This window comes from Doryrhamphus excisus, linkage group LG6, assembly GCF_037039965.1.
Source record: "Doryrhamphus excisus strain RoL-2023G ecotype Guam linkage group LG6, RoL_Dexc_Guam_v1.1, whole genome shotgun sequence".
NCBI classification, from domain to species: Eukaryota; Metazoa; Chordata; class Actinopteri; order Syngnathiformes; family Syngnathidae; genus Doryrhamphus; species Doryrhamphus excisus.
This window is the reverse complement of record NC_136362.1, coordinates 12605366-12615785: the sequence shown is the minus strand read 5'-3', so window position 1 is coordinate 12615785 and position 10420 is coordinate 12605366.

Here is a 10420-nt window from a genome sequence, read left to right as displayed (position 1 = left end):
TCGTATGCAAAGTGTTGTTTTTGGGACCAATAGGGCGTCCTTCTTTGTCTGCCACACCTCAGAAACCTCAGTCTTGACCTTGCGTTCTGTGTGGTATCGGTATCGGATTAGGTCGATGTAACAAGAGTAAATAAGCCATTTAAGACATACATAAAACTGCTCAAGGGGCGGCACGGCGGTCCAGTGGTTACCACGCAGACCTCACAGCTCGGAGACCAAGGTTCAATTCCACCCTGGAGTTTGCATGTTCTCCCCGTGCATGCGTGGGTTTTCTCCGGGTACTCCGGCTTCCTCCCACATTCCAAAAACATGCTAGGTTAATTGGCGACTCCAAATTGTCCATAGGTATGAATGTGAGTGTGAATGGTTGTTTGTCTATATGTGCCCTGTGATTGGCTGGCGACCAGTCCGGGGTGTACCTTGCCTCTCGCCCCAAGACAGCTGGGATAGGCTCCAGCACTAGGTAGAAAATGAATGAATGAATAAAACTGCTCATGTGTGTTGCTATTAATGTGTTCTCTAAGTCAGCGGCGTCACGGGCAGACAGGAAGTTGAGTATCAGCTTTGCATGGTTTTGTATGGAGATTAGTGTGCCTGTTGTGAGGTAATTCAAACCCGCAATAAACCTTTTTTTCTAAAAACTTTTGCTAATACCTTTGAGCAATGGCGTAGCCAGACATTTTTCATAGGTTAGCAATAAGTTGGTTACCTGAATTGTCTTGATGGTCAGTGTGTGGTGTTCGGAGACAGTACGGCGACCACGACCACCATTGGCCACCCCATAGGTTCGCCACTGCTTTTGGATCGTCTACTAGAGCAATTAATAACCAACCACATGTTTTCAATGCACAGTTTCTGGATTCTGCTTACCATCATGGCAGCCAAACTCGGAATAATACAGAAGTGGATGCTGATCAGCACTCCTGAGTTTACATGCTAACTTATGCTGAGAGACCTTCCAATATCGACAGGTTGTGATTAAGAAAATTTGACCCAAAACGTGATCGACCAACGTAACCATTCATGCAAGACGCTGTTTTATCCTCCACAAAATAAACAGCTCTCTTCCGCTCTGCCACGTAAAGTTGTGTGCTGCAGTGAAACGCATACAAGCAGGAAAAGCAGTTCAGCTGCACAAATGTTATACATCAGAGAGGTGCATTGATCAAAACTGACCCCCAGCCATGGAGGTGGCCAGTGGGGGCACCGGAGAGTGACCAAGGGTAGCTTTTCAGTGTCTGGAAAATGTATTATATTATTGGATTGGTTTGGTAACAGTTGCTTCAGTTTCTGTGAGATAAACATAAACAGATATAAACATTCATTCATTCATTCATTTTCTACCGCTTTTCCTCACAAGGGTCGCGGGGGGTGCTGGAGCCTATCCCAGCTGTCTTTGGGCGAGAGGCGGGGTACACGCCGGCCAATCACAGGGCACGTATAGACAAACAACCATTCACACTCACATTCATACCTAGCATGTTTTTGGAATGTGGGAGGAAACTGGAGTACCCGGAGAAAACCCACGCATGCAACATGCAAGAACATGCAAACTCCACACAGAGATAACCGAGGGTGGAATTGAACCCTGGTGTCCTAGCTGTGAGGTCTGTGCGCTAACCACTCGACCGCTGTGCCACCCAGATATAAACATGGAGTCAGCAATTAACCTTGCATGGAGTACCTGGAGAAAACCCACGCACAGATGCCCAGGCGAGGGATTGAACCCGGGACTCTTAGCTGTGTGGCCTGCGCGCTAACCACTTGTCCAACAGTAAGGTACATCACTGACAAATCTCAGTAGATCAGGATGTAAATTGCTTTGCTTATGTAAGAGCTTTATTGCATTGAGTTCCTTATGTAGTTTAACCTCCTTTTAGTTTCATTAAGATGCTGCATTGTAGTCGTTTTCTTATTGATTTCACGGATGACAAAAATTCAAGCCTTGGGCAGCTGTCTGTAATTTTTCGAGTCCTCCTGCAGTGACTATAATATTAACAGCAACGTATTTCCTTTATATGACAGTGACTATAGTTGCCGAGAACTCTTTTCATGAAACATTGATTCAATTCCTCTGCTGTAGTCGCCTGCATTGGGGAAAAAGAAACCTTCAGTTCAGCACTGTTGCTCTTTTTTTTTTTTTACGTGATCAAATAATAAATGCTTCCACCAGCTTGTAAGAGCAAGGTCACAAAGTAGAACACAAAGTTAATTTCCAAACAAAATCCCATAATGATGAAATAATTCATTCCATCGCCTTCATAAAACTTTTATTAACTCTTACAAGCAATGTTCTAAGTCATAAACCTCATTAGCTGTCAAACAAGGCTTAAAAATATATGTCAAATAGTTAAAAGTTACCCTTTAAAGTCAAACACATGAACAGAAAGATGCTTGCAAAGTGACAATGTCACAAATATTGAGACGATGGAGCTTCAGGTTGTGCAGGGGTGTCAAACGGCAGCTGGCTATGTGGAGATGTTGCAGGGGACATGGTAACGGAAGTTAACAAAAATGGACATCAGTTCCAGACAGAACTTGAGCAACATTCCCACCAGCCTCCTGAAAACAGTGGCATCAAACAAAACTATTTTTGAGGCAATTAATAAGAAAGACGCAGCAAATAGTAAGTCTTTAAAATTTTGATTTTCTTGAAAATTGTATTTGTTCAGTTTTTTTTAACTGTGGTTGCACTGCGGTTGAGTTGTTACCGTGTTCGATTCCACCCTCGGCCATATCTGTGTGGAGTTTGCATGTTCTCCCCGTGCAAGCGTGGGTTTTCTCCGGGTACTCCGGTTTCCTCCCACATTCCAAAAACATGCTAGGTTAATTGGCGACTCCAAATTGTCCATAGGTATGAATGTGAGTGTGAATGGTTGTTTGTCTATATGTGCCCTGTGATTGGCTGGCCACCAGTCGCGGGTGTACACTGCCTGGGATAGGCTCCAGCACCCTCTGCGACCCTCATGAGGATGTTGACTGTTGGGCACACTGACCCACTGATAGGATGGCAACACACAATGTCACAATGAAGGAAGGGAAGAAGTATTCTTGCATGCTATCACATAATAATCTTTGATAAAAATGTATCATATCCATCATATTTCTACATGCTACCTATAATATGGAACAAACTATTCTTACTTAATTGCCGACCTGTTTATTTTAATGAGCTTTTGAAAAATGGCTGGGATTGAGTTAACAGCAATAAACAACTGATTACTGTATAAAATAATATTAATACCATAATAATAACAGTCTTTTATCCGAGCTGATCAACTGTCTGTACATTTCATCCTAATTAGAATGGCTGTGTAAAAAAAAAAATCTATGACATCAATCAATACATCAATAGCGAGCTCATTAAAATGCTCGGAGCTTTAAAGAAATCAGCAAATAATGACAGTATTGGACTTCATGGCAGTGTCTGTGGCGCGTATACATACTGTACAAACTTTTAATGAGATGGGCTGAATTTGCTCCATATTTACTGTATGTTTGGGCGATCTAATAATATAGATAGTTGGGAGTACACAGGGGAGTTTTGCAGCATGTTTACTGGATCATTTACATACTGATTACATATTCTTTTGATTTAGAACAGATCAAACAAGCAAGTTGTTTTTTGTTTTTTTCTTTTTACAGCTGCTGCACGTGACTTATTTGGATTCATTTACGGTGACGTGACCGAGTCTGCGTTCCTATTGTGGTTCAGGTCGTCCTCCGCATGCTGAGTTTATTGTATGTATTTGACGTGAGCGTTTTTCACCTATTTTGACCTTCCTGACCGCAAGCCGAGAATGTAAATCTGAACAGGTGATGGAAAATACCCCGGCTGCCCTAATTTGCATGGGTGTACAAGCACTCGGCTGAGGTATTTGTTTTACAAAAAAGGCACAGCCTGCAAACATGATGACCATGCTGCTGTGTGCATATGTGCGTTCACTGCTCAGCATCCTTGTTGCTTTGGAATGTATTCATTCATTCATTCATTTTCTATTGCTTATTCTCACGAGGGTTGCAGGCATGCTGGAGCCTATCCCAGCTGTCTTCCAATGAGAGGTGGGGTACACCCTGGACTGGTCGCCAGCCAATCACAGGGCACATATAGACAAACAACCATTCACACTCACATTCATACCTATGGACAATTTGGAGTTGCCAATTAACCTAGCATTTTTTTTTGGAATGTGGGAGGAAACCAGAGCGAACGGGGAGAACATGCAAACTCTACACAGAGATGGCAGAGAGTGGAATTGAACTCGTGTCTCCCAGCTGTGAGGTCTGTGCGCAAACCACCCGACTACCGTGCAGCCCGGGAATACATTGAAATTATTATTATTATTTTTTTACTGATGGAGAAAGGCTTTACATGTTCATATACAGTATCATCAGTGGCTGCACGGTGGACAAGTGGTTAGCGCGTACGCCTCACAGCTATGACACCCGAGTTCAATTCCACCCTTAATTCTATCTCTGTGTGGAGTTTGCATGTTCTCCCACATTCCAAAAACATGCTAGGTTAATTGTCGACTCCAAATTGTCCATAGGTATGAATGTGAGTGTGAATGGTTGTTTGTCTATATGTGCCCTGTGATTGGCTGGCCACCAGTCCAGGGTGTACCCCACCTCTCATTGGAAGACAGCTGGGATAGGCTCCAGCATCCCCCCATGACCCTGGTGAGGATAAGCAGTAGAAAATGAATGAATGAATGAGTATCATCAGTGTAGTCATTATGGTAGCCATTTTCAACTGCAATTCTGTAACATTACACAAGGTGGCAGTGTAGTTCTCTCCAGTCTTTCACCTTTTTAACTCCATCCTCTCTCTCTCTCTCTCACTGCTTGCTGCATTTGTTTTTTTTTTCTGTGTGTTTCTGTTCATGGCAGGTCTACCTTGTGCTGATGCTCCATTCCGGGTTAGAGTTGATGCAGGGCCAGTGGGATTTTCATCCCTCTGACAGAAATTCATTCTGATGTCTTTTTCTCTCAACTTATTTCCTCATGAAAGCAGGAAGTCTGGAGTGAATCCGGTGCCCGCAGAAACACACAAAGCCACTTCAGCCTTGAAGAACACAATTGAATTAGCCTAATTTAAGAAAATGTGCTTATTAGAAATCAAAGCAGGTGTAGAGGTGATTGCGTGTGGCATGTAGTCGAGTATACTTGGTGAAGAGGTTTTTTTCCCGGTATTAAATTGTCATTTAGCCTGCAGCTTGCATTTGCTGCAATATCATGGCATATGTTCATTCATGACATTGAGACCTGCACTTCATCCCCCCCCCCCCCACATGACTGAAAACAGTTGACAGTTGGAGCATAATGAGAGGCGGAACCTTCAAAGATTTTTGCCCTGTGGAAAGACACAAAAAGTTACCTTGGATTCCTTGTGATACTTTTCTTTGAATATCCTAATAACAACATCTTACTTAATTTGAGATATGAATATCTTGACCTACTTGACCTGGGCCAGGGGTATCCAAACTTTTTCCACCCAAGGGACTCACACAGAAAAATGAAGGGGCCACTTTAATACACTTTTTTTTTTGCATTAAAGATAGTAAATCCACAAAACGTAGATCGTTATTAAAGTTTAATAACGACCATTATTTTTTTTCTTATGACTGCACAGAATAGTTTTTTTATGCCTATATAAACATGGAACCTACCAAAAGAAAGATTAGACTCCTGTTTTTCATCAGAAAAAAAAATTAGTTTCTACCTTTTTCTGTTCTGCAGCAATCAGCAGTAGAACAAAGCTAAGTTTCAGGAAAATATCAGCTCCCGACTAAAAAAAGGAAAAAAAAAACTTTTGTGAAAAGATACATTTAAATTTGATTAACTATCTAAACATCTATACCACAACATAAAACACATTTTTACATCAAAATAAACCACAAACTATGTGTTTACATGTGTGTAAACTCTTATCAAGTGCACTTCTGCCATCTAGTGGCCGTTTTTATGGCGTTAAAATTGCTCTCAAACCCAAACCAATTAGTGAAGCGTTGCATCAACAAAGAAAAATGTCCAAATACATTCTTGCGATCAGGTGTTTGTTTATAAAAATGTATGACTACATTTCTGGTATTCAATTAGTTAATAATAATAAAATAAAATAATAAAACAAAAGAAAGGAAATGAAAAAAAAAAACTCCCTTAGCCAAAGTAACAAAAGAAAAGCTCCTGATGGGTCAATGTCAAAGTCCCGTTTCCCCGGTTGAATTTTCCGTATTCCGTATTTTCCCACAGTGGAAAAAGTTTCGACACCCCTGTTGAAGTCGATGTTGGTTTGTGACTAACATGGCAGTACAAATGCATTTCTATGGCTTCATTTTCACACTTCAGTGTCACAGGCTGTGAGTCAGCAAAAAGCACAACAGCATTTAGATCACGTAGCAGCTGACAGCTTTGAGATAGTGAGCAAGTGTTTTTTTTTTTTTTTTTAAATATGAACTTGCTGAAGGGCTCGAATACCAAAGTGACTGAACTGAAATATTTCACCTAAGATGGAGAGTAAACTGGAAAGACAATAAGTTCTTTTGTTAAGGAGCCACTTATGTGAGTGGACAAATCTTCTGTCTGATGTGTCCATTAAGGGGCTAATCAGATCCGCAAATAGAAGAGTCATCTACAGTGCACAGAAAAACAAAACAAAGGCATGCCAGTGTAACTGCAAGTCAATCACACTTCCACGATGCCAGCCTGACCGGGTCTTGTGCATTAAGGATGCGCATTAAAGAATGGGTTTGCAGGTCGGGGGCCACAGAGCACCATATACAGTGGTGTGAAAACGTGCTTGCCACCTTCCTGGTTTCTAATTTAATTGCATGTTTGTCTTACTTAAACGCCTCAGATCATCAAACAATAACTTAATACCTTAATTGAGATTAATTGAGTTCTACAACAACACTTGCCAATAGTTGAGGTCAGTGTTCATGACTCAACGATAACAAAAACAATGTCAGAGTTCCAAGACAAAACCACTGCTGAACAAATATAACATTAAGACGTTTGTCGATATTGCCAGAAAACATCTTGATGATCCCCAAGATTTTTGGGAAGGTGTGTGTCCCATTACATCTGGTGTAAAAGTAACACTAACACATTTCAGAGAAAGTACATCATACCAAGAGTAAAATATGGTGGTGGTAGTGTGATGGTCTGGGGCTATTTTGCTGCGATATGACGTAACACGCAGCTCGAGACGTTCTTCGATTTAAAAAAATGGAGGGAAGCAATCGGCACTGGACTGCTGCGGAAAGTTTGTTTTTTATCCAAACTAAATTTCAAGACTGGAACGAAGAAAAAACTGGCAATACGGAGTTATTCCAACAAGTGAAAGAAAAACTGGAGGAAGTCGGTATCATGTGATGTTGATGTTTACGCTTTACTGCGCATGCCCCATTGACTATTCTGGTTGATTATAGCGCATGTAGACACGCGATTGGAATATTTCTTTCCATGTTTACCATGTCAGAGTTCCAAGACAAAACCATTGCTGAACAAAAATAACATTAAGACTTTTGTCGATATTGCCAGAAAACATCTTGATGATCCCCAAGATTTTTGGGAAGGTGTGTGTCCCATTACATCTGGTCTAAAAGTAACACCGCATTTCAGAGAAAGAACATCATACCAACAGTAAAATATGGTGGTGGTAGTGTGATGGTCTGGAGCTGTTTTGCTGCCTCACCACCTGGAAGACTTACTGTGATAAATGGAACCATGAATTCTGCTGTCAACCAAAAATGTCCGGCCATCTGTTGGTGACCTCAAGCTGAAACCAACTTGGGTTCTTCAGCAGGACAATGATTCAAAACACACCAGCAAGTCCACCTCTGAATGGCTGAAAAAAAACCAAGGGCCATACAAGGGCAAGAACCCAGCAGCAGAACCGCTAGCTGCTCCTCCGTGCAAGGAGAAAAAGATCAAGCAGCGGGTGAGCATCTCTGATGCAGCCACTGCTGATACATCACCTACTGATGCTCTTATCCAGATCTGTGAGAATGTTCCCCAGTAGACTATCCGTGGACTCATTCGCCGCATGCCCAGATGTTGGGATGTAGGGAGTTTTTTTTTTTGCAAGTGTTCTGCTCAGTTCTTGTAGCGTTATACTGTATAACACAAATGGCAAAAATGTTATTGTCTGGCATTGTTCAATAATCTTTTACAAAAAGATGGTGGTCTGGATCACCCTCAAAATTTGATCAGTTCTTCCATATCCCATTTTCGACAATTCCTGGAAATGTAATCCAATGACATCATAGACGGGTGACGGATCTGACGTCTGGTTCCCGTTTCCCATGTACTAGCAAGCTGCAAACAATGTGCGTTTATATGCACAAATGTAGAAAATTGTCCTATCTTGCAATGTTAAAGAATCCTTGAAAAGATTCCTGGATCCAGACAATGATCCGGATCGCCCCCAGAATTCAATTAGTTCTTCCATATCCTATTTATGACAATTCCTTAAAATAAAAAGGAATAAAAAAATCAATTAATAACTTTTGAAGTAATTTTGAACACAATCAAACAAACAACCGCCGCCAAAAACATAACCTCCGCCGCTTGTGCTTGGCAGAGGTAATAATAATGTATCATAATAATGCAATATCTCCATTCATATGTCATCTTTCACTCTGTAGTTCGGAAATTAATATATGTGACATGTATTTTCTCAAAGACAATTTGTATTGTCTATAAAACATTTGGAGCATTTCTTGAAATGCTGGCTTTTCAGTTGCATTAAAGCAGGGGTCTCAAACTCAATTTACCTGGGGGTCACTGGAGCTAGGGTCTGGGCGAGGCTGGGCCGCATCAGGTTTAAAAAAAAAATGCATTTATTAAAAACAGCAAAAAAATAAATAAACTAAAAAAAATGTTCAATGCTTTTGCTTCTGCTATACACTTTTTCAGTGCTTTGGGTCCAGTTTTCAAATTAAATTTCAAGACTGGACGAAGGAAAAACTGGCAATACGGAGTTATTCCAACAAGTGAAAGAAAAACTGGAGGAAGTCGGTATCACGTGATGTTGGTGTTTACGCTTTACTGCGCATGCCCCATTGACTATTCTGGTTGATTATAGCGGCCCATGTAGACACGCGATTGGAATATTCCTTTCCATGTATACCATTGCTTTCGGAAAGGGCATTCGGAAAGATTCCATTCGGAAAGAGAGTTTTTTGACAGCCTCTAATTTTCCGGAATGTCTTTTAAAGTTATTAGCAGTGCCAATCAAAACCGAGCTTTAGTAAAGGATTATGTTGTTTATGTTTAATAGAGGCCTTGTGTCGGAGCAGAGATTGCATGTATTTAAAGTCTTCCTCCCCTCATATGTGAATATTCACCATTTATGACATTCTCCATGTGATAACGTTACGTCGTGATGTTGTTATCCCTCAAAGTAGCGGGATTTGGAGAGTCTTTAATTCGTGGGTGATTTCACCGGGTTGTAGTGCAGACTGAGTCACCAATCTAAGAAGCCATGGGAGGAAAAGAGAAATTTGCCAGCAAAATTCCCAGCAGGCAACTAATCTTTAGATGTGATGAATTTGGCACACCAGCAGAGCTGCCACCTTTGTTATCGCATCATTTATTTTTTCTCCCCCCCTTTTGTTCTCTGACTTTCTGAAAAAAAAAAAAAAAAACACATACGAACTGCAGTATAGGCATGACTGATATGCATTATTAATAGGAATTGTGATGTATTCCACACATATCTTTGTAAATTGGTAGTAACTTAAGTCGGGATTGGGAGCCTGTAGGATCCTTGAAACATCAGCTTCTCCTGTTAATGAGCTACGCCATCTGTGTGTGTGTGTGTGTTCTGCATACACACAGGAATTGAACATACAGTATATTCTCCCTATGCATATTCACAGCGTTGGAGGGTAGAATTCAATTGGCTCACTGACAGTTTGGAATTAATACATATTTGTCTGCATGTGAAGCATAACGTGTGCATGCGTATACAGTAACATAAATAATTCCGTGTTCATGGTGCAAGTTGATAGGGTCTATTAATTTTTTAGTGATTCGAAACAGGGAGCTCCATTACTTGCAACGTTCCCATGCATCCTATTTAAATGTGGTCATTCAAACAGTTAACATCACAGAAATGCCTCGTTTATACTGTGCTTAATTGAGAGTGTCTGCTACACGCACGGAAAAACAAAACATGAGTAATTGTGTATCAGGATTATAATGAATTGCAAATCGTATTTGTATTTAGAAGAAAAAAAAAAAGTAAATTTCCTGTGACTGAAAATGGGATCGCATATATGACACATCATAGCAGAAATAGGAGATCTATACCCCTCATTAAAAAGTTACAGTCCCCTCCTGTCACCATGGGATGCAGATATTTCACTTCAAGTTAGTCAGGGGATGGTTGGACACCTGGAGGGATAACGTAATG